The sequence below is a fragment of the Geotrypetes seraphini genome, chromosome 3 (genome assembly GCF_902459505.1).
Source record: "Geotrypetes seraphini chromosome 3, aGeoSer1.1, whole genome shotgun sequence".
Classification (NCBI taxonomy): Eukaryota; Metazoa; Chordata; class Amphibia; order Gymnophiona; family Dermophiidae; genus Geotrypetes; species Geotrypetes seraphini.
In genome coordinates this window covers 308940315-308966055 of record NC_047086.1, presented here as the reverse complement: position 1 = coordinate 308966055, position 25741 = coordinate 308940315, and the positions used below count along the sequence as shown (strand labels likewise).

Below are 25741 nucleotides of genomic sequence, written 5' to 3'. Positions count from 1 at the left end.
AGTTCTAGCTAAGGTCTCACCATTCAAGGTGTAAGTTCTGCACGGATTTCTGCTGGCGAGGTGCATGATCTTGCATTTCTTAGCGTTGAAGCCCAGCTGCCAGGTCGAGGACCTAACATAGGCTAACATTAAGGGCTCCTTTTACAAAGGTGCGTTAGTGCCTTAATGCGCGGAATAGCGCGCGCTAAAATGCCACACGCACTAGCCGCTACCCCCTCCTCTTGAGCAGGCGGTAGTTTTTCAGCTGGCGCGCGCTAATCTGGTGCGTGCGCTAAAAACGCTAGCACACCTTTGTAAAAGGAGCCCTAAAACTGATTATTTTACCACAAGGCATGCTATTTTAGCACGTCCCATTTTATGCAATAAGACCCTGTGTGCAGGGCAGGATTAACCAATAGGCCAAGTAAGCACGTGCCTAGGGCCCGGAATGGTCAGGGGGGCCCAATGAAGGAGGGCATCAACATTGTTTTTTCCAAACGGCGATGGGCTCCTCCAGCATCGATTGGCAATGCGCCCCCCCCCCCCCCGATCAACGGAAAGTAAGACAAGCAAGCAACGCAGGTAAGAAAGGCAACAGGAACTGTAATTTTGCAAGAGGTGCTGCTTGCTCAAAGCTTCCCTCTGACGCAGCTTCCTGTTTCTGCCTGGGCGCATTGTGGGGTGGGGCAGGGGCGGGGCAGGGGGCCCAGTGTACTTAGGTGCCTAGGGGCCCTCGACTAATTAATCCTGCCCTGCCTGTGTGAAAATAGCTCAACTTGTAAAATAAACCCATCTTAATGGTAGCCCAAATTCATAACTTCACCCCTTTAGTGGTAAAATAGCATGTCCTAACGGTAGCCCGTATTACTATGCTCCTAAATTTAAAATTGAGAATCTGGGGTTGGACGAAGAGGTTGGAGATGCAGGTCTGGCTTGGTTTATTTATTTATTTTTATTTAATATATTTATTTAAGTATTTATATACCACTTATAGTCTAAGTCAGGGGTGTCAAAGTCCCTCCTCGAGGGCCGCAATCCAGTCGGGTTTTCAGGATTCCCCCAATGAATATGCATGAGATCTATTTGCATGCATTGCTTTCATTGTATGCTAATAGATCTCATGGATATTCATTGGGGAAATCCTGAAAACCCGACTGGATTGCGGCCCTCGAGGAGGGACTTTGACACCCCTGGTCTAAGTGGTTTAAATTCAGGTACGCAAGCATTTTTCCCTGTCCTGATGGGCTCACACTCTTATCTAATGTACCTGGGGCAATGGGGGGATTAAGTGACTTGCCCAGGGTCACAGGGAGCAGTGTGGGATTTGAACCCACAACCTCAGGGTGCTGAGGCTATAGCTCTAACCACTGCGCCACACCCAAAAAAGGTAGTCTTCTGGCCCTGACAGTATCTATGTTTTATTTTACGTATCCAAGCACTATATGCACAGCCTCTTCTGTCTGTTAGCAGTGATGTCATTCCTGAAAATTATGGTTGCAAAATTTTTACTAATGGAAACATTGCTTTCAAGGTGTCAAAAAACAGAATCCCTAGAGATAAGTGAATCTCCATATTGTGGCATGATTATTGTGCAGTAAAATACAACGCAGAGCATTGTAACAGTAATATATTTTCTGTTCCTGTTTAGTGCTGAGCTTTTTGGATCATTTTATACCGTGGCAGCTGTGAGACAGTTCTGACATTAATATTTTACAATGTAGAGTAAAACTTGAAAATAGCTATAAATTCTTCAGTTCATACTTATTTATTTTTGTGGCAGAAGCACAATATCTCCCAGAATCTAACATTTATGAGGCAATAATGAACAATTCTTGCCCAGCTGTTCAGTACCAATGACTTGTCTGATGGCATTCAGCAGAACATAGCAGTTTATATATCCACATGTCATCACTATGAAGACAACTTTGATAGAGGGTTAACACTGCAATATTAAACCAGTGAAATGGATTAGCCTTAATATTCTAAAAGGGGGGCCTCACTATACGAAGGTTCCAGTCCTCTTGAGCTTACAGATGGGAGAGGGGGGGGTAGTACCAATGGGTATTGGCAATAACGTACATTATTTGTTCCTTAATGCACATTGAATGGCTATAGCATGCATTAAATTACCGTAACACACATTAGTTTAAGTTACTGTAGGAAACTTAATAATGAGAGGCTAAGCATACCAATGCATATAAAATGCCTCATTATTATGTAAATTGATTAACACAGCATGCGGTGAACACTGCATGCTGTGTATTCCATGAAAAATAATGCTTGCTCAAAGCTGCATTGGGCTGCTAACCCTGCAAAGCCAGAGTTCATTTATGTTGGAAACTATTTGGAACACTTTATCTTGATATCTGTTTAAGATCAAAACTGATTGCTTAGATTCTTGCATATACCTTTGCGTGTTACCATGTATAGTACAGTTAATGCTAGTAAAGCTATCTGTCATTGAATACTGCCTATTCTCTGATCAGTTTTGAGGCATAAAGGGCTTTGTCACAATGCTTAGGAAGCAACTTTTGTTTTTGATACCAGCCATTCGTCCTTTAGCCAGCATAAGTCAGGTCCTAGAAACTGCAGTTCCACAAAATAGACTCCAGAAATTTGAAAGTGTATCATGCCGGCTTCCTGCAGGGCAGAAGGGGCTGCAAGGTGGATAGGGTGAGCCAGGGTTACAAAATAAACTTTCCCGATCATACAAAGATTACTGGGTAATATAAAATCTCCAAAAGAAATTACATTTTATTTGAAATTACGTTTTAAAACTAGATTTGAGTAGATCTGTTTTGTCTGTAACTGGTGAACAAATTGGCCTATCTGTGTATATATAGAGAGAATATAGGAACATTTAGGGCTCTTTTTACTAAGCTGTGGGAGCGTTTTTAGCGCACGCTAACCCCTGCGCTACGTGGAAAACACTAACACCAGCTCTATGGAGGCATTAACATCTAGCGCGCGGGGCATTGTAGCGTGCGCTAAAACTGATAGCAAAGCTTAGTAAAAGGAGCCCCTAAATGGCTAAATAGTCAGATATTATCCATATTTTATGGTCCAAATTAGGCGAGGTTGGAGGCTAGGGCAGGCTTGTTGACCAGCAGGCATAGTCACTGCACTATTGATATTTTTAGTGCTACTGCCTTTAAAGATAGTAGTACTGAATATATAAAGGGTCCCTTTCACTAAGCTGCATTAAGCAGCTAGCTAGTTTTACTGGATGGTAGATGTTGGTGCCCACAGCACTAATGGCTAGTGCACATTAAAACAATCAGCATGGTAGCTGCTTTAAGGGCTGTGTATGGGCATAATAGGGACAGAATGGAGGAGAGGCTACCAGTAACAACCAGCAACTGCAAGGAGAGCAGATTCCTCTCTCCATCCCCCATCTCTCTTGTAGCCTACCTCTAGGCCCTCTCCTGCTGTTTCTGACTGGCTGACTGTGGCCCCTCCCAAGCAAGCACTCAGATGACCTCACTAGCCTTGCTATCTATTTAATCTGAATCCTCCTAAGGGCACCTCACTATTATCACTACCTACCTCACTTGTATATTTCTATTTCCTTTCTCTGTTCCTCTCCTTATGGTTCCAATTCACTTTCTGCCTCTCATATTCATTCTCCCCAATCTTACTCCTTTTCCTTCTGCTCTCCACAACACATGTCCTCACTATCCTCCTTTTCCTATTCCCTCACCAGCCATCTTATCATCTACCTTATTCACTGCACTCAAGCATTCTCTCTATTCCATTCATTTATCTCCTTTCTCTTTGAGCCTCACCTGTCTTTGTCATTGCCGTCATTATTCCCCTTTACTTCGATGCACTCTCTTACTCCTGCTCATTGCTGGGGATGTCGGTCCCAACCCTGAACCTCTACAACATCTGTTTCCCCACATGGTGTAACAGCCCTAACCTTATACCTATTCCTCTCCTCCAGTCCTCCTCTCTCCCTTTCTCATGTGCCCTGTGGAATCCTCATTCTACCTCAAACAAACTGCCCTACATTAATTTATCTCCCAGTCCCTCCACCTGCTTGCTCTAACTGAAACATGGATTTGCCTTGACTCCACTGCAGCTGCTTCCCTCTCCCATGGTGGCTACCACTTCTCTCATACCTCATGCCCTACTGGTCGAGGTGGAGGTGTTGGACTTCTCTCTCCTTCTTGCAGATTCCAATCTCTTCTCCCATCTCAATCCCACGGCCTTTCTTCATTTGAAGTACACTCTGTCCACCTAGTCACACTTCTACCTCTTCGGATTTTTGTGGATAACTTTTGTTTATCAAGTTTATTAAGGAAACTTTTTGTTGTTTACCTGCAAGTACATCACTTTCTTTTCCAGAGAGTTGATATCAATATGTTAACATTTCTTAAGAAAGAACTGAATATTTCATGATGTGTCCTAATTTTTCACATGATTGTACTGTCTAAAGGATCTACCATCAGCACAGAACATTTATTTTACCCACCTCCCCATTTGTGTGGCTTTTTTTTCTTTTTTTCTTTTATGAAATAATATTTTCCCCCTTCCCCCTTTTGTTTCCTATCTTTGGGTTGTTGTATTTTTTTTTACGTTCCTTGTATTGATGTTTTTTAAATTCCCTGTTTTAACATATATGCTTTTAAAAAAATATATATTGTAAACCACCTACACGTAATGATAGGCGGGTATATTAAATAATAAACTTGAAACTTGATGTTTTCTTCTTTCTCCGTGCTCACCATCCATCTTCCATCTCTATACCTTCTCTTCCACTGCCATATCCAATATTTCTGTTTCTTTCCCACTGTCTTCCATCTCACTCCCTGCCTTGTGTCCTGGTCAAACTTCTCTATTCCCCTCCATGCAGCATCTCTCCTTTCCTCCCATTCATTATCATGTGCAACATTTCTTTCTCTCCCCATGCACTATCTCTCCCAGCCCTCCACCCTATGTCCAACATGTCTCCCTCTACCATATGCAGGATTTCTCCTTTCACCCCTTTCTATCTCGTTGTTGCATCTCTCCCTTCCTCTCCCCACCCCATGTCCAACAATTCTTCCTCTCTCCTCTCGCTCCCTTGTGCAGCAGCTTTATATCCCTCCTATCCCCCTGTGCAGCAGCATTCCATCCATTACTCCCATCACCTGTGCATCAGCTTTCCCTCCTTCTTATCCCCCTGTGCTGCAGCTTTCCCTTCCTCCTATTACTCTGTGCAGCACCTCCTGACCGACCCCCTACACTGTGAAATCTGACATACGGGCCTTCCAAAGCAGCAGCAGTGGTGGCAGTGGCCGGCAGGAAGAGGCAGTGCTCAGAACAGGCTGCTTCTGGCCTGCCCCTCCAGGACTTCCTTCTGCCACATCATCAGTGACATCATCAGTGACATGGCAGTGGGATGGCCCCGGCTGGGCAGGCCAGGAGCAGCTTGTTCTGAGCACTGCCTCTTCCCGCCAGCCACTGCCATGACTGCTTCTGCTTTAGGAGACCCGGAGGTGTCAGGACTCACTGAATCGGAGAGTCTGTTTTTTTTTAGAAAGTGAATTGATTCAAATCAATTCACCAGTGTGAATCGGTGAATCAATTTGAATTGGTGAAATGAGCAGCATTAGGGCCAGGACCTGTCTATCAAGGCAGCCATTGTACCATAAAGGGCACAATGGTGTCACAGGCCAGGGCATATTTCCAAAATCTCTGCCTGAACAAAGTACTACCATGACATTTTGATATGAAATCACAGTTGGTTCTGTTGGGATTTTTTTTTTTTTTTTGCAAAGGTGATATTCTTGCATGTATAGGCTTGCAGGCAGTAAATAATACAGCCCAACTTAATGTCCATTTTGAGGGACCATTTATAAAAGTACATGGCAAAGCAAGATGTGTCATAAGCTAAAAGCCTAATAAGCACAATAAGCTTAGCTGCATTGTAAAATGTCACATCTCTAGCTCATTTGCATGTTATACAATAGGGTGCCAAAGATGGCTCTATATAACATGGAGGGCCATTTTCAAAAAGGAAGTCTTAAGTCTGATTTGAACGTTTCCTGCTAAACATCCAAACTCGGAAGCACAGAAACTTCCATTTTTGAAAGACAAACTGCTAGATGTCCAAAACTTTTTTTTTTTTTTTTTTTTTAAATCACCTATTCTACTTGGACGTCTAAGCCGACAGGATGCCCAACCCTTGGGATGCCCATTTCCAACCAAAGAAACATCCAAGTTGAAAACATCAAAATCCAAACCATTTGGGCATGAGAGTAACCATCATTGTAATGGACTGGCCACACAAATGCCAACAGAGTAGTGGGACATCTTAGAGAGCACTGCTGTGAACTTCACATAAAGAGTGCCAGAAGTACATCTTACCATATATCCCTTATAATTTATGGTGAGCCCTCCAAAACTCCCCTAAAATCTACTAGATCCACCTGTCTACTACCCCAATAATCCTCATGGTTGCAAGTGGCATCTAAATGGCAGCAGAGTAGGATTTTGGTGGGCTCACACTTTGCACCTTAAATGTAGTGGTTAGAATGGCATATGGGCCTGGGTTTTCCTCTCTATTTTTTGCTAGCCCAGCCACCAGGTTCCTTAAGACACCTGTGTGATGCTCTACTAAGCTTTCCCATACCAAGTGCTGCTGTTCTAGGGACAGGTATTTTCTCATCATTCATTTAGATTTAGGGGAGGTGGGAGGGGATTAGTGAACAGTGAGGAAGTATGTGTGTGTGTGTGTGTGTGTGTGTGTGTGGAGGGGTCTTTCCCTAATTTATCCAGTGGTCATATGGTCGGTTTGGGTACTTTGTGGCACTTAGAGGTTTCTAAAACAGATCTAGCTCCAAACATCTAAGAACGTCTAGAATGTTTTGGGAAAGGTTTGATTATCGCTGTAAGATGTCCAAGTTAAGCACACACAAAGCTCACCCAAAATGCACCCATAACATGCCCCCAACGTGCCCCCTGGAGCTTTGGATGCACAGCAGATGAAACATCTTACCAGATGTCCAGAAAAACAGTTTCAATATCAGCATTTGGATGTCCCGGCAATTAGGATGTCCAAGTTCCGACTTATATGTTTTTTATGATGTTTTAGTTTTTTATTGTGAGCTCCATAGAGTATCTGTGCATTCAAATAACGTATGCCTTTGGGACCTTAATTCTGACCAAAGCAAGGACAGGTCCAAGATGAAACAGTGTGGCTTTTTCAGTAAAAAGATGGTCCTTCAAATGGCAAAAATAGAAAAAAAAATTAAAAGCTACGCAATACTGTAGAGATATTTGCACTCAAAAAATGGTGAAAATTTGTACAAAAAGTGACATCATATCATTATATCTTTGCTTCCAGTCAGATGCAAATCTTAGACATATGTCATGGGCCATGACTACCGGTCCAGTTATGGCCTGAATCAAAGTATAGGTTAGGAGTAATGAGGACTCAAAGTAGGGCTTAAATTTCTTATTCTAGTTTGCTGTTTCATAAAAAGGGAGGTAAGCTCACGTTAGGTTCCAAACTTTGCACAGGAACTTGGTACCAGGGTTGTACTAAACAAAAAATTCCAGTCCCCCAATAGGTTTTGTTGGGCTGCAGCACCTGGACAAAGTGGCTGTTTGGTGTTATTCAGAGCATGGCACTCTGAAGGTGACCTCAATTCAACTGCCTATAAGTCTCGAACCAATAGAGATCCAGCCAAAAGATTTTGCCTGATTTTGCTTGAGACCCTAGGCAATATCAACGTAAAATTTTGTTCAATTTGTAGGAGATTGAACATGGACCCCGGTCCACTTGATATGAAATGACCCAACAGTATATTGGAAGAAAAAGTTATGGATAGTTATGTTAATTTATACCGTCATTTGGACTGTTTTTTGAATTTGGTTTTGTCTGCAGTTGCTGTAAGTATAGGACATGCAGATAGGGCAGGACCTAGTCTTTGTCAATTCATTTTTTGTTTTATGAAGAGTTGTATAGCTCTCAACTGTTGGTAGAATTGAACATCATCTATATTTTTACCAACCAATACATAAAACAGTGCATGTTTTAAGATTTTTGCCAAAGTCACACTAATGGATTTAGCATGTGCTATTGAATTACTGTGTGTTAACTGCCATGCAACCCATAGGTATGCAGTCGGATTTTACATTACATTTCATTAGTATTTATGGATCGTTAATATGGTAATATTCAATTCATCAAGTCACTAGAACTCGAACACAAGTCGATGGCACCTAACAACAATAATATGCCCCAGAAGGAGTTCAATCCAATTTACAATTTAGAAGAGCCTGGCCATATCCAGGGAGTACATTATTTCATTAGGGCTCGTAACTTGGTTTGTGTTCGTGTAGACATATGATTATGGTATATGGTTTGGAGAGAAGATTGACTATTTCTGATGTTGTAGTCTTGATATTATGGGCTCTGGTATGGGTGTCTCTTTTCCCGTTTTGGGGAGCTTGGTCATCTATTGAGATAGGAGAGATGGTTTGTTTCATGTTTGGTCTCTGGTGGTCGTAGTCTGTTGTGTGGTGGTGGGGGGGAGAAGGGGGTGTTAAGGTATTTTCCAAATAGTTTTTTTAGGCCTTTACAAAAGTTTTGGTAGGGAGGGGGTGTTTCTTAATTGTGCTGGTAAAGGATTCCACCATTTTGCTGTTAGGTATGGGAAGATTGTAGAGTGAATAGTTTTGTATTAGATTCCTCTAGGATTTGGGCATCTTATTCTCATATGGTTGCTGAAGATTCTGTTTGTCTTTGGGTGGTATTTCGATTAAATTTAACACGTAGTCTAGTGTTTCACCAATTTTGTTATACCTTTGTAAAAGAACCCCTTAATCTTTAAATGTTATATACTCCATTTGACTTTGTTCTGATATGGCATTAGTGATTTACCTGCAGCACACAATAATCTTTCATATAATTGGGTTTTGAAAGAAAAATATAGAGCCAGCACTTTACATGGAGGCTATTTCATTTAATAGACTTTTTAGGCTTTCATATTTATAAAGGTTTATCATTTCCAAACATAAAATGAATATTGGAATGACAGGTTTGAATTCAACCCAGTTCCATAGGGCAATTAAGTCAATACCTAGAAATATATGTAACTTGATAGCAGTTCTCCTGTCTTTTTGTGAATCACACTAAAAAACAGATCTTTATCTCAGCCTTTTTTTAACTTTTCTAGCAGCTTCTCTTCTCTGTATCCCAATCAATGTTGTGCTCCAAAAATTAGAATTAAGATAGCAAAATAAAAACTCTGCAAGCATAGCATTTCAGGCTGTCCCTCAATCTGCATTGAGCAGAGATTGTCTTTTACATATTTTTATACAGTGCTGGGTACATCTAGTGTTATGCCCCTGGATTCTATAAATGATGTCAAAAGTTGTGCATTCCAATTTTTGCTGCATCCAATTTGCACATGCAATTTAATTGCAGAATGAGCCAATTAATGCCAGCAATTCAGTGCTAACAACTATTGATGATAATTGGTAAAAAAATTGGATTTGCATATCATGCTAACCTATATTCTACAAAGATGTGTGCATAGCTCTTTTAGCTTGTAATTGAAACGGGGGCATGACCATGGAAGGGGCATTGGCGGGTCAGGGGTGTTCACTAAAGACGCGCCCAGTATTATAGAATTTGGGGGATCCACATCTAATTTACATGCAAGGGTTTACACCAGGTTTCAGTAGATGTAAATCCTTGCACTTCAAATTGGGCACGGATTCCGTTGCTACGTGCTATTCTATAAATGGTGCTCAGTTCGTCGTGACATTTCTAGACTAGCACTCAGCATGCTTTCCTTTTTCCACCTGCTTGAGGTCAAACATACCATTTGGAAACCCAGAGCCTGATAGAAAAGGAACATCTGGGGATGGCTTCGGCTTCCTGCTAGATTACAAGGGCAGGGCAGGATTAACCACTAGGCCAAGTAGGCACGTGCCTAGGGCCCGAAATGGTCAGGAGGACCCGATGAAGGAGGGCATCAACATTGTTTTTTTCCAAAAGGCAATGGGCCCCTCCAGCATCTATCAGCAATGCGGGCTCCCCTCGATCGGCAACATGCCCCCCCCCCCGATAGGCAATACAGCCCCCCCATCGACGGAAAATAAGACAAGCAAGCAACGTGGATAAGAAAAGCAATGGGAATTATAATTGTGCAAGCGGTGCTGCTTGCCAAAGCTTCCCTCTGACGCAGCTTCCTGTTTCCGCCTGGGCGCATGGTGGGGTGGGGCGGGGCAGGGGGCCCAGTGTACTTGTTGTGTGCCTAGGGGCCCTCGATGAATTAATCGTGCTCTGCACAAGGGTGACCCTTGGTAAGTGACAAGGTTGGGATTCGGGGGCTTGGGGGCCTTGATGGGTTCAGCAGGCTTGGGGTCTCCAGAGATGCTCTTGAAGGTTCCAGGGGGTCTTAAATGGTAGAAGAGAGAGTCTTGTCTGGGGAAAGGGGATTACAAGATGAGGTGTTTTGAACATTGATTTAAAAAAAAAAAAAAAACAAAAACTGTTTCTCATAGCTTTGGCCAAGAGCAGGATAATCTTTTTTGCTGACCTATATGTTCAATTCCCCTCTCCATGAACTATGTAAAATGGAACGTACAATCATAGTTATATTTGAAGTGTTTCAGATGAAGAGTGAAGTGTACTTTCATTTTGTATGCCAGTGAAGTAACAAGATGAGTTGAATATCTGAGCTCACTCAACTGAAATATCTGTTGAATCTTTTTGGGGTCCTTATTCATCAATGCAATTTAGCCTGTGTACGTATTAAATCAGTCAACACTCATTTCCCAAAAATCCGTTATCTGATTCTGTGGCAAGGAATTTGCAAATCTTTGGAGCTAAGATCACAACTCTGACCTTTGCATCCCACCACTACTTTTTCCTTGTCATCCTCATGAAGTTCAAGAAAGTGATACCATTGCATTAACTGAGTAGACTCTTGGGAGCCTGCTGACACCAGTGTGGAAGCATCCATGACATTAACTGATTATTGGGTCCTGGCACAGTCTGCAGTCAATCAGCATCTTAAAGACAGATGACATTTCATGGCAGTGATATCTTTGTTCTTTGAGGAAGATTAATAACCACCACATACAGCTCAGATGTGATCTGAGCAGAATATAAAGTATTGTGTAACTGGTTGAGAAATAAAATAAAAGCAACAGTAAAGTATATTGTTCATTTTTGTGGATGAGAAGGTGTTTTTTTGTTTTTTTTTAGTAAAATAACATTTTTTTCTAGTAGTTAAACTGAAAGAAACACTTAGGGTCCTTTTACTAAAGTGCAGTAGTTTCTCCATTTACCACAAATGTAACATACGGTAAATGCAAAGCCTATGTGGTAACTGCAGGAAGCATGATGTGCATTTGCTTTGCAGTTATCACACAGGGGAGACATACATCACAGGGCCATTGGATTACGGGCAGGACGTGATATTGTGAGAACATCTGCGCTATCAGGCAAATTCATAACACAGATCATACACGAAGGCACATCCCCTCTTCTGCATTCCCTTCTCAATCCCTTCCCTGATTTCACCATATCCTCCTATCACATTCCCCACATCAATTAATGTCCCTAATTATATCCCAACATCAAACCATGCTCCATCACCACCACCACCACCATCCTCAACCACAAGAACCCTCCACTGGTCCCACTTCTACACCAAGACAACCCCAGTCCTTTCCCCAACATTAAAAGATCCATCTCTTCCAGGACACTATCTCTCTGTCCCTCTCCATGGACTCACCCAGAGGTGTAAGTGGTCCAGGGGTCCCAGGTGGCAGTAGTTGCCCTCTGCTGCCACCTAAGATGGCATTGTCATCCTCCATGCACTTTGTGAGTTCATATGCCTGACTCATAGCAGTGGGTTGTACACAGTCTGTGAAAAAATATATATAGACTGTATATAAAGCCTCTGTGACATGCTACATAAGCTTTTTAATGTGTGTTTTCTTTTTAAATAAAATTGTAGGGCAAGCTAATGAAAGTAGCCAGTAATCACCCCATTATGATTTAAGAGTATTTTTATTTTCTGCTAAAGGAGGCTGGTGACACAGTTTAATAATTATTCTACACAAGAGATACTTTTGTTTTTTTCTCCAGCACATGGATGATGGTGTTCTGTATGATTAACCTCACTCCATGTCAGCACCATCAAATCATATTGTTCAGTGCATCTGGTGCATGTCTGAAGGCTTTCATTTGTTTTGATATTGTCAAGGTTGCTACTTTGTTGTACTTTCTCACATTGTTCTATCAGTTTAGAAGTAATTTGCAAGTAGTAATTTCAAAAGAAAGATTTCAGAAGCCTGTGATTCTAGAAAACAAGAAAAAAATGTGTACCAGGCAGAAAAATGGTCCCTAAATGTAGCAAAGTGCTTTTTTTCTGTCAGTAATGGGCTGACATGTCTTAGGTTGACAGGAAGATAAAAGGAAAATGAAATGCTTAGTCTATCTGTATATCTTTAGAATGAGTTAGGATTCTGATTTTCACAAAAGCAGGAAATCAGTTTCAATAATGTATTGAACTATGAGGTAGTATGTTTATTTTTCTTTAAGAGGAATGTGCATAGTTATATTTATGGTTTTTTGGTTGGTTAAAAAAAAAGCAAGCTTTCATTAAAGTTATCAGAGAAAAGTTATCTGCAGTTTGGGGAGAAGATGAAGACATGGCTATTTTTAGAGAGGTGAGGGATTTGCTTTGGTGTCATTGATGGGACATGGTCCTGGAAGCTGGAGCATGTTTTTATGAGGGGAAGGGGAATTGGAAGTAGAAGAGAGGAAAGCTGTTGAAGTTTGGGTTTAAGAGTTTGACATCATTTTGGGTTTCCTAAAAAATCATGGATAGTGTGGGGTGTGGGAGAGAGACTGGGAGGGGCATTTTTAATAGTGTGTCTAAGTCCAACTTTGGATGTTTCCAGCAAGATGTCCAAACGTTGGGGCGTGAAAATGTCCATTTTCAAAACTACTAGACATCCGATTTTTTTTTTTAAACTTTATTTCGTTTTTAATGCCAACAAAAATGCAATACAATTTACATACAAATAATAATAATCAAATAATCCAATATATATATATATATTTTTTAAATGAAAATGACCTATGTATATGTCTTGGCCCTTAGATCATCTAATATTTTTGGCCATTTTCAAATCCAAAATATCCAAATCCAAAATGTCCAAATCAAGCTCAGGATTGGCCAAACAAACATGCCAACAGGGCTCTGAGGCATCATAGGGGGTGAATGTCACATAAAGGGTACCAGGTACATATTTCACCAGAACCCTCTTTTAGTGTATGGTGAGCTCTCCAAAACTTCCCCGTAACCTACTACACCCACCTACCACCTCAGTAGCCCTTATGGCTGCAAGTATCACCTACAAGGCAGTACAGTAGGTTTTGGATGGGTTTTAATGACCTCACATTTTCCACCATAAATGTAGTGGGTAGGATGGAATATGGACCTGGGTCTCCCTCTTTATGGTTTACACCACCCACCAGGCTACTCCAGACACTTTGCTTGTTGATCTTCTAGGATGTCCCAAAATATCTGCATCTGTGATAGAGGCTGGTATGTACTGTTTGTTTCACATCTTTGGGGGGTGGTAAGGGGTTAGTGATCACTGGGAGAGTGTAGGGGGGGGGGCATGCTTTCATCTTTTCAGTGATCATCTGGTCAGTTTTGGGTACCTTTGTGGCACTTAGACATTCTGAGCTAGACCTGTTTTAAAAGTGTCTAAATGGCATCCTGAACGTTTTGGAAAAAGGTTTTATCCCTACAAGACGTCCAGGTGCTGAGCCTGCCCAAATCCCACCCACAAAGGTATAGACCTGACACAGCACTGTGTTTCGGCATGTAATACTCCTGCCTCTGGGGTCAAACGTACACTAAGCAAAGATGTAATAAACAAAATCAACACTGCTCATAAAAAGGAAACTTTGTGGATCAATAGTTGTGTAAACACGTGTAAAACGCACAGGAAAAGATACCATCACCAACAAATTTTTTTCTCTTGGATGGAGTCTGGGCAGAGCTTTTGGGCACCCCAAACAAAAAGCATTCCGCTGCCTATGCCTTCAGGAATATGAAGCTGAACAGCTATAAACCTGTGCAGATGGATCAACAATGTACCCTTTTTACCTGTAGGAAAAGTAGGCGAGCTCAGCAACAGAGATAGAAGAGGAAGCAACATCATGCACAACTATACATTTTCTAAGAATTTAATTTGAGGGGGTATATTCTGATGCCCAGCTCTGTTTCTATTTATGCCTGATATTCAACAGCCCTTTCTATTTAAATGGGACCACTGAATGTGTGTTCTGAAATGTAAATAGAAGTTATCTACTTAGGGTTACCATATGTCTGCAGAAAAAGGAGGACGGATTGAAACATCTGGGTTTTACTTCCAATGGAAGTAAAACCTGGATGTCTCAATCCGGCCTCCTTTTTCTGGAGCCATATGGTAACCCTATATCTATTGAACTTAGAACCGCTACTAAACTGATACAGAAGGTCATTTTAAAATGGCTCATTTACAAGTGTAAATAGTAATTTTAGAAAGTTGCTATTTTCATGTTTAGATCTGCAGCATGCACGCTTTTCAGGGGCCTTGCTGTGGACTTAGTTTTGTCAGGCTAGAAAAGTGTAGGTGTATTGTATTTCTGATTTTATAAATAGAGATACATGCATACTTTAACTGATCTAGATTAGAGAATGACACGGGGACACATTTTTTTCCCCATCCCTGCAGAACTCAATTTCCCCGACACATCCCCGCAAGTTTTGTCACTGTCCATGTCCCTGCAAGCTCGGTTTTGGGCAGGAAATTCACCTAAATTGAGGTCTGCCATTCATTTGTGTAAGTTGGAGCTTGGAGAAGAGATGGCTCAGAGAAGAGCGTATCCAGATTGTATCCAGCGTATCCAGCGGGAGACAGCGTATCCAGATTGTTCCCGAAGAGAGGCAGCGTGGGAGCCCTGCTCCGCCCCTCTCCCTGACCGAAAGGGAACATTTAAAAGAGCACAGCAGCCAGCCGGGCCCCCTTTCAGGCCACCAGCGGGAGATAGCATATCCAGATTGTTCTCGAAGAGAGGCAGCGTGGGAGCCCTGCTCCGCCCCTCTCCCTGACCGAAAGGGAACATTTAAAAGAGCACAGCAGCCAGCCGGGCCCCCTTTCAGGCCACCAGCGGGAGACAGCGTATCCAGATTGTTCCCGAAGAGAGGCAGCGTGGGAGCCCTGCTCCGCCCCTCTCCCTGACCGAAAGGGAACATTTAAAAGAGCACAGCAGCCAGCCGGGCCCCCTTTCAGGCCACCAGCGGGAGACAGCGTATCCAGATTGTTCCCGAAGAGAGGCAGCGTGGGAGCCCTGCTCCGCCCCTCTCCCTGACCGAAAGGGAACATTTAAAAGAGCACAGCAGCCAGCCGGGCCCCCTTTCAGGCCACCAGCGGGAGACAGCCTATCCAGATTGTTCCCGAAGAGAGGCAGCGTGGGAGCCCTGCTCCACCCCTCTCCCTGACCGAAAGGGAACATTTAAAAGAGCACAGCAGCCAGCCGGGCCCCCTTTCAGGCCACCAGCGGGAGACAGCGTATCCAGATTGTTCCCGAAGAGAGGCAGCGTGGGAGCCCTGCTCCACCCCTCTCCCTGACCGAAAGGGAACATTTAAAAGAGCACAGCGCCAACGGCGCTCAGCCGTTCGGCGCACCGACGAAGGCGCGCGACAAAGGCACATGCGCCTTAGTGCGCGCCTTTGTGAAGCGCCTGCAGTGACGACAGTTGGATTCTGAAGCTAACAAAATAACAGGCTCCAATCAGCAGGAGCACACCAGCACTTTACGAGAGCGATGGAGGACCCAGGATCCCAAAGGTACTTTCCGGTATACTGCACAGAGTGCAATATGTACGACTACCTCCCCTTGGGAAGGCGGGAGTACATATGCAGTCGGTGTCAGGAACTGGAAAGCCTGAGGATGGAGGTTGGCAGATTGAGGGTCAGGGTCCAGGAACTGGAGGGACTGGAGGGACTGCGCACCACAGAGGAGACGAGCTGGTCAACCCAGAACACAGACGGAGCAGGCCCCATTGTGGACCAGGTGAGGGACCTCGAGAGATTCATCGAGGAGGCCTATAGGAAGGTGGAGGAACGGGCCCAGCAGCTGCACAGACGGATGTCGGCAGACGAGACCCAGAATCCACAAGGCGACACCGGGGAAGGACCTAGCGGAGGAACCACGCAAGAGGAGGAGACCGCGACTCACCGGGACCCCAAGGGAGAGACACCGCACTACACCAAGGACACGGACCTGAGGCAGAGGAGGTTGCTGAGGAAAGGAAAGTCTGCTATTGTGGTGGGAGACTCGATATTGAGAGAGGTAGACAGTCACGTAGCTGGAGGAAGGGAGGACCGGCTAGTGACTTGTCTCCCAGGGGCCAAGACATGAGACATCACTGATAGGATCGAGAGGATTCTGGACGGAACAGAGACAGAGGAGACTGCGGTAATAATCCACGTCGGAACAAATGATGTGAGCCGGAGGAACTTCAGCATGGCCACACTGACTGACCAGTTCAGGGTCCTGGGACGAAAGCTGAAACAGAGCACACAGAGGATAGCATTCTCGGAGATCCTGCCTGTACCGAGAGCAGATGCAAAGAGGCAGGCAGACCTCCAGGCTGTGAATGCATGGTTGAGGAGATGGTGCCAGGAGGAGGGCTACCACTTTGTGAGGAACTGGACGTCCTTCTGGGGAAAGAGCAAGCTCTACCGGTGGGATGGCCTGCACCTGAGCACAGCGGGAACTAGACTACTGGCAGCCAATGTGAGGATGGAGATCGAGAGGGCTTTAAACTGAGGAGAGGGGGAAAGCCGACAGCTGATCTGATGTTGACGCTTTGGACAACAGTATCCAGAACAGATGCTGAACGGGCTGACTGCAGGGAGGAAGCAGAGGGACCGGAGGATCTTATGATCAGACAGCGAGGGAAACATCAGGTAAAGGGAGCTTGCTGGGAGAAGACTAAGGGGCATGGAGACACAGGGGGACTGGGTGGCACGAGGGCGAAAGCTGAGGGCAATATAGAGATACCACAAGGCGAGGGGGATCAAACAGAGGCTCAAGGGATGATAGCCCAGGAGGGGGCCGGTAGGGCTAGAAAACCCAGAGGAAAAGCGGGGAAGTGGGGTGGCGGGAATGTGGGGAAGCTGAAAGCTAAGAGGGTAAAGGCTGAGGGCAAAGCAGAAGCACAGGGAACGGGAGAACTGCCCGAAATCCAAGGGCAGGCGGCCCAGGTAAATGCAGAGGTGGAGGAAAAACGACGGGACCTACGGGACCTGCGGTGCTTATACGCAAATGCAAGAAGCCTCATGGCCAAGAAGGGTGAACTAGAAGTCGTGGCCAAGGGGGAGGACCTAGATATAATTGGAATTGCAGAAACCTGGTGGACAGAGGAAAATCAATGGGATGTGGCGCTGCCAGGGTACAAGCTCTACAGGAGGGACAGGACCCACAAGAAGGGGGGAGGCATAGCACTATATATAAAGGACTCTATCCACTCGGTCGGGATGGATATGGCAACAAATGCAGAGGGGCTGGGATCGCTATGGGTCAAATTGCCGGGAAACAAGGGTGCAGGCATAAAACTGGGGCTGTACTATCGTCCACCTGGTACGCCAGAAGGAGTCGGACATGACTTGGAAGCGGAACTGAGACAGGAATGCAGGACTGGAAGTGTAACAGTGATGGGGGACTTCAACTACCCGGGAATAGACTGGAGTACGGGTCACTCCAACTGCACTAGGGAAACAGGATTTGTAGAAGCTGTGAGGGACTGCTTCATGGAGCAACTGGTCAAAGAACCGACGCGAGGGGGTGCTACTCTTGACCTCATCCTAAACGGATTAGGGGGGCCTGCAAGAGGGGTAGAAGTGGGAAGACCACTAGGCAACAGTGATCACAACGCGATCAGATTCACATTAGAAAGGGGGACACCCATAGTAAGGAGGACCGCAACAACTGCGCTCAACTTCAAGAAAGAGAACTATGTTGCTATGAGGGAAATGGTGGGGAGGAAGTTCAGAAACATCTCTAGGATGGAGACTGTGGGAAGCGCCTGGACCCTATTCAGGGACACCCTGCAGGAAGCACAAAGAATGTACGTCCCCAGTTTCAGGAAAGGCTGCAAGAACAAGCGATCAAAGGACCCGGTTTGGATGTCAACTGAAGTAAAGAGGGCAATAAATGACAAAAAAGTATCCTTCCGGAGATGGAAAAAGGACCCAACGGAGGAAAATCACCAGGCGCACAGGAAATGCCAAAAGGAATGCCACCGAGAGGTTAGAAAAGCGAAAGGGGAATACGAAGAGGGGCTGGCCAGGGAGGCGAAAAACTTCAAGGCATTCTTCAGTTACGTAAAGGGGAAGCGACCAGCGAGAGAGGAGGTGGGGCCGTTGGACGATGGGGATAGGAAGGGAGTGATTAAGGAGGATAAAAAGGTAGCTGAGAGGTTGAACACGTTCTTCTCGTCGGTTTTCACGAGCGAAGACACATCTAATATACCGGATTCATGGGAGCTCATGAGTGGGGAACAGGCCGAAAAATTGGAGCACATAGAGGTAAGTAAGGAGGATGTCCTCAAACAGATAGACAGGTTAAAATGCAGTAAATCACCGGGCCCGGACGGGATCCACCCAAGGGTTCTGAAGGAACTAAGACAAGAAATAGCGGGCACAATCCAGCATGTTTGCAACCTATCCTTGAAAACTGGTGAGGAACCAGAGGACTGGAAATTGGCGAATGTCACACCTATCTTCAAGAAGGGATCGAGGGGTGACCCCGGGAACTACAGGCCGATGAGCCTGACTTCAATTATAGGGAAGATGGTGGAAGTTATGATCAAGGACGGCATTTGCGAGCACATCGAGAGGAATGGCCTACTGAGAACAAGCCAGCACGGATTCTGTAAGGGAAGGTCATGCCTAACGAACCTTCTGTACTTCTTTGAGGGAATAAGCAGTCGGGTGGACAATGGGGAACCCATAGACATCATTTACCTCGATTTTCAAAAGGCTTTCGACAAGGTGCCACATGAAAGGCTGCTTAGGAATCTGTGGAACCACGGGGTGGGAGGGGATGTGCACAGATGGATCAAGCACTGGTTGTCGGGTAGACTGCAGAGGGTCGGAGTGAAGGGCCAATATTTTGACTGGCGGGGAGACACAAGCGGTGTGCCACAGGGATCGGTGCTGGTGCCGTTACTCTTCAACATATTTATCAATGACCTGGAAAAGGAGGCAAAGTACGAGGTTATAAAATTTGCAGACGATACCAAACTGTGCGGCAGAGTTAGGTCCAGGGAGGAGTGTGAGGACCTGCAAAGGGACCTGGACAAGCTGGAAGACTGGGCAAACAAATGGCAAATGCGCTTTAACGTGGAAAAATGCAAGGTCATGCATATAGGGAAAAAGAACCCGTTGTTCAACTACAAATTGGGGGGGGGCATTGTTGGGAGACAGCAGACTTGAGAGAGACTTGGGTGTGCTGGTGGATGCATCACTGAAGCCATCTGCACAGTGCGCAGCAGCCTCGAAAAAAGCCAACAGGATGCTGGGCATCATAAAGAGGGGCATAACAACCAGGACGCGGGAAGTCATCATGCCATTGTATCGAGCGATGGTGCGTCCACATCTGGAATACTGCGTTCAGTATTGGTCGCCGCACCTCAAGAAGGACATGGCGATACTTGAGAGAGTCCAAAGGAGAGCAACGAAACTGGTAAAAGGGCTGGAACACTGCCCATACGCCGAGAGGTTGAATAGGCTGGGGCTCTTCTCTCTGGAAAAAAGGAGGCTCAGGGGAGATATGATAGAGATCTTCAAGATCATGAGGGGCATAGAGAGGGTGGATAAGGACAGATTCTTCAGACTGAAGGGGACAACAAGTACGAGGGGGCATTCGGAGAAACTGAAGGGAGATAGGTTCAAAACAAATGCAAGGAAGTTTTTTTTCACCCAAAGGGTCGTGGACACTTGGAATGCGCTACCGGAGGAAGTGATCAGGCAGAGTACGGTACAGGGATTCAAACAGGGATTGGACGGTTCCTGAGGGATAAAGGGATCGTGGGATACTGAGGGAGGAGCTGGGATGTAACACAAGTATAGAAAGCTAACCAGGTAATAAGTATAGAAACCCAACCAGGTCGTGCATGTGCAAGACCAGAGGGTTAGGACTTGGATGGGAAGATAGGACTTCAATGAGAAACCAAGGTGGCAAGGGAGCCCCTTCTGGTGATTCAGACAGGTCGTGACCTGTTTGGGCCGCCGCGGGAGCAGACTGCCGGGCAGGATGGACCTATGGTCTGACCCGGCGGAGGCACTGCTTATGTTCTTATGTTCTTAAGATATGACAGAGGTTTATAAAATCCTTAGTGAAGTGGAACGGGTAGATGTGAATTGCTTGTTTATTCTTTTCAAAAATACTTAGACTAGTTTCTAAGTGGTAAATTTAAAACGAACCTGAGAAAATATTTCTTCATTGAAAGTATAATTAAACTTTGGAATTCAATCCCAGAGAATGTGGTGAAAACAGTTACCTTAGAAGATTTTTTAAAAAAAGGTTTGGATAATTTCCTAAAATAAAATTTTGTAAGCCATTATTAAGATGGACTTTGGAAAATTCACTGCTTATTTCTGGGATAAGCAGCTTAAAATCAGTTTTTCTCTTTTGGGATCTTGCCAGTTACTTGTGACTTGGAAAAAGGATACTGGGCTTGATGGACCTTTGGTCTATCCAGTATGAAAACTCATAAGTTCTTAAGTTTAGGAGTCTAATTTAGTTGCCATATTTTGAAAATCAACTAGTTAAGTGAAAATACAGTGTTGCATTTAACTGGCTATGGTGTAGCCATCTCTGCAAACCTGGAAACTGAATGCATGAGCCTGGACATGGCCTAGCAGCTGCCTTCACAAAATAGCTGCCATGACCACCAGAAGCATCCCTGCAGTGTTACAAAAGTACCATGAGGCATTGTGAAGATAGCTACTAGGGGCAGGAGTTAGTGGGCTTCCATCCTGTGCTTATCACCCACTGGACTACTAGGGATAGCAGGTAGACCTGAAGTAGGGGGACCTAGCCTGACTAGTAGATAGGGGGTGGAGAGGGCAGGTTTGTGAGAGGGGCCTATTGACCATATTGGAGGGGTGGGGATGCCTATATGGACCTTGTCAGTGGGTGAGAGTGGGGATCAGAGGTAAATCACAATTTTGTTTTCTTTTTCTTTATCATTTATTTATACATCAACAAAATTTTTTGAACAGGAAAACGAGACTTGTCACAATGTTAAATAAATTTAAACTTAAAGTAAATTTACCAAATTGAAACAATTTTGAGAATTAATTAATACTTAAGCTCAATAAGCATATTTGGAGAGAGACAATTCACATTATCAGAAGGAATGATATATTTAAAATATGTTTAAAAGGGGAAATTAAGGATGTAGGTCATCTTCCTTAAACATATGGACCATCATATAGAATCATGTGGAGCTTTGCATTATTATGCCCTTGCCTTCAAGCAAAAACTAACTGTGAGGGCTCATAAAAAAACATAGGTATTCTGATCTAGAAAGATCATACATTTACAGGGATATCTCAATTTAAATTTATCCCCTAATTCAGTAACATATTGTTTCATCTGTAGAAATCTTTTCCTCCTAGTCTGTGTCGATCTTGAAACATCTGGAAAAATAGATATTTTACAATCCAAGAAAAAGATTTCTTTCATCCTAAAAAGAAAGGCGAAGAAGTGCTTCCTTATCCTGTTGAAAAACAAATGTCACCAAAAGAGTCAAATACAAATTCACTCTTTCCTCAGAAGGTTCCAAAACACTAGAAAGATCCAAAGTACTTAAAGAAGTAACCTCAGTTGGAACAGGAGCTCCTGAGGGAAATGGGTTTTTAGCGGAAACCGGCAGAAAATATATTTTATGAAGGGGTGGAAGTCCATTTTCAGGGTATTTAAATACTTCCTTCAAAAACTTATAGAAAATATCCTTTGGAGACATTGTGAGAGTTTTAGGAAAATTAAAAAACCTTAAATTTAGCTGCTTAGCAAAGTTCTCAAAATTCTCCACTTTTCTTGATAACACCATTTTAGCTTGCACAATAGAATTGTAAGAGGACTGTATACCCTTTACAGATTGTCCCAAATTGTTAACTTTTTCCTTTTGGTTCATTAGTTCTTCAGATTTCATTATTTTAGAAGACTGGGTCTGGACTAGTGTAGAGATTCCCAGACATACCTTGTGCAGTGAATCCAAAGCAGTCCAAATCGATTCAAGGGTAATCTCAGCAAGCTGTATGAGGGGCTGAATAGATGGAAATTCCCCTCCCTCTGCTGAGACTCCTAGTGCCTTTGTACATAGAGACAGGTTGTTCACCCTCTCCAAGGTAGAGAGAACGAGAGGATACTCTTTCAAGTTAAAAGGGAATAGATTCCGTACAAACGTAAGGAAGTTCTTCACCCAGAGAGTGGTAAAAAACTGGAACGCTCTTCCGGAGGCTGTTATAGGGGAAAACACCCTCCAGGGATTCAAGACAAAGATAGACAAGTTCTTGCTAAACTGGAATGTACTCAGGTAGGGCTAGTCTCAGGGCACTGGTCTTTGATCTGGGGGCCACCGCAGGAGCGGACTGCTGGGCATGATGGACCAGTGGTCTGAACCAGCAGCAGCAATTCTTATGTTCTTATGTTCTTGTCCTGGTCGTGGAAACCTGGGAGACCAGCAAGCCCGATGGTGTTCCTCATCTTGTGTTGCCGCCAGCAAAGAAGGTTCAGGTCTCGTGGAGCTTAGTGAAATCTTTCTTCCCAATGCTGACGTTTCCTTTACAGTCAGCTCAGCAGGAGTGCCCCTGGGCGAAGATGACAGGAAGCTTGTAATCGCTCCCTGCCCCATCATGGCAGATTGAGGTTGTCGGGCCGAAGCAACCAGTTTGCCTCTTCTTTTTGGCATTACAATGTAACCCCGAGGAACAACAAAAGAGGTAATATTTTACTGGTGGGAGCACGACTCACAGCGTCCTTTCCCCTACAGCACCATCTTGTCTCTTTTTTTTTTTTAATGTGGGTTTTGATCAATATTCAGCCAGGGCCTGCATAATTGTCCTACTATCATCAGGGACCTGCATAAGCTCTGGCAGTAAGCCCCCAATATTTAGGTCTGGTGCCTGGACATTGCCCAACACTGAATAAAAACACTGATTGCTGCAGGCTGAATAAATAATTTCAACTTAAAGTATTTATTAAGGATGCCATTTCTGTTCAACTTCAATTTTTAATATATATATATATTTTTTTAAAGTTACCATGATATACACCATTTTTTGTTTTTTGGGGGGGTTTCTTCTGTGTGCTCCTGAAAGATTTTCATTTGAATTGAGTGCTGTTCACTTATCTGCTCAATTCCATGATTGAATTTATGGATCTGGTGGGCGTTCTTTTGGTTGCTTCTGCTTACTGTGGCTTAATGTAAAGAAAACAGCCATGCAACACCATCTGCCCGACACTTCAAGTGAGCCATAATTAATTTGAGTTTGTACATAGGATATATGCTTTGTTATTAGTGTCTTTGCTGTCACCTAGAGATGGATGAGGTGACTGTTCAGGAGAGGTCATCTCTGCAAGCTGCTGAGTACAAAGAAAAGGCTTCTTATTGTTTCTAAATCAGTAGTAGCATTTTACAACACTATTACTTTTTTTCCACCTGCAAAAGTCAGCCATTAGAAATAATCAGATCTACAGTTATAAAATATCCAGCAGTGTTCAGCTGTCTGCCTGACATTGGCGCTCAGTTCGGATATTCCATGCCAGGCTATATCCAGCGACCAGCCGCCGCAAGGGAAGGAGTTGGCCGGCGTGGGAGACCAACTCCGCCCCCAACAGCCCTTGCTGAGCCGTTTCTGCTGCCTCAAAACTTTGCACCTTCGGTGCCCAGCTCCTCTTCAGACCCAGCTGCCGCAAGGGAAGGAGTTGGCCGGCGTAGGAGACGAACTCCGCCCCCAACACCCATTCTGCTTTCGCCCGGTTTAAGTTTCTATATTAAATTCCATTGTGAACTGTACAGTTACTAGATTGCATTATTAAGGTTCCTATCCGATTAGCAGCTGTTAAGCTCCTCCGCTGGAATCTGTCCAGTTACTAGACTCTACTCACTGCTAAGGCTCTATCTTGATTAGCAAAAAAAAAAAAAAAAAAAGCCTATTCCCCCACCCCTATCTTACTAGATACCCTAATATCCTCCTGTTTCAAACTTTCTCTCAGAGATTAAATAGGTCCCCAGCTCCCCCTGAGCTGCCACCGCTAAGTCACCCCTCTGCTTGGAGATTTCATTTAAGCCAACCAAAGAAGCCCCGCCATGAAGCCACCTCTTTGGCTCCTTCTTCTCCTACTCTGCTCATCTCTCAACACCTCCCTCTGCCTGAAACCTCCCTCTCCCAACCTACTCGACTCCCCAAATGTTTACAATATTTGCCCTGGCCCCAGAATCCCCACCCTGACGCGCCCCAGAAATCACCCTACCCAAAAAAAACCCCGCAAAGTCAACCCTGCCTCTCTAAAGCCTGTCCCCCATGCTAACCTTCCCAACCATGCCTCTAACTCTCTCACCCCTGTCCCGACTCTTTACTGCAACGCCAGATCCGCATGCAACAAAACTCAAATTCTGAAGGACCTCCTCAAAGATTTTGACCCTGGATTCCTGTACATCACAGAATCATGGATTTCAAAAGACGACCTTTTCACACAAAATGAACTCTGCTCCCATGGCTACCAAGGCCTCTTCTCACCCAGAATCAACTGCAAAGAAGGTGGCCTGGCACTCCTCTACAAATCCTTCTTTGATGTCCAGCTCCTCGAAAGAGGCAGCCACGTTTCACTAGAATATATGCTAGCCTCAGTCAACGATGAATTCCGCCCTCACCCACTGGGCATCCTGTTACTATACCGTCCACCTATTCCTTGGTCCAAATCCTCCGACCTCATCTTCGAGACCATAACTAACGCCTTCCTCAAATTCCAAAGATTACTAATCATTGGAGACGTTAATCTCCATCTTGACAACACCACCAGCAAGGACACGACTGAATTCAATGACTTCCTCACCTCCCTAGGTTTCTCCCCCCCCCCCCCCAATCCGCTCCAACCCATGAAAAGGGACACACCCTAGACTTCATCAGGTTCCTTGACCTCACCGCTTATAAAACTTCTGCTGAAGACACTCGTTGGGAACACGTCCGCTGGTCTGACCATTTCCTAGGGGCCTTCTGCCTCCCCATCTTCATGTCTCATCTTGGATCCCCACCCCGCTTCCCTAATTCCATTACCTTCCGGAAAAAAATCTCGAGCGATCTGTTCTGGACCAAATTCCTCAACCATTTCCCCTCCACTCCCAAGCTTGCAGACTCTGAAAACAATTGGCACAACTGGATCGCCCTCTCCAAGTCTACCTACCACTCCCTTGCCCCTCAAACCACAAAATCCATTACCTACCTCCATAAGGCCCCTTGGTACCTTCCACTCCACAGAGACCTGAAACAGAAATGTCGAGCTTTAGAGCGCAAATGGAAAAAATCCAAATCCCCTTCTGATAGACAGGCCTGGAGAGTCAATATCAAGCTCTACAACTCAATATTAAAAAAAGCAAGGAAGAACTTCTATGGAGACAAGATCTCCAGATCCAACAACCAGAATAGCACACTGTTCAATATTTGGCGCTCC

The 25741-nt window shown here is 44.5% G+C and overlaps 1 protein-coding gene across 3 annotated transcripts in view; it reads left to right on the top strand.

Annotated features, from left to right (window-relative positions):
* MACROD2 (mono-ADP ribosylhydrolase 2) overlaps nucleotides 1-25741 on the top strand; it is a 1978548-nt gene that overhangs the window by 882952 nt on the left and 1069855 nt on the right. The gene's annotated exons all lie outside the window — the stretch shown is intronic.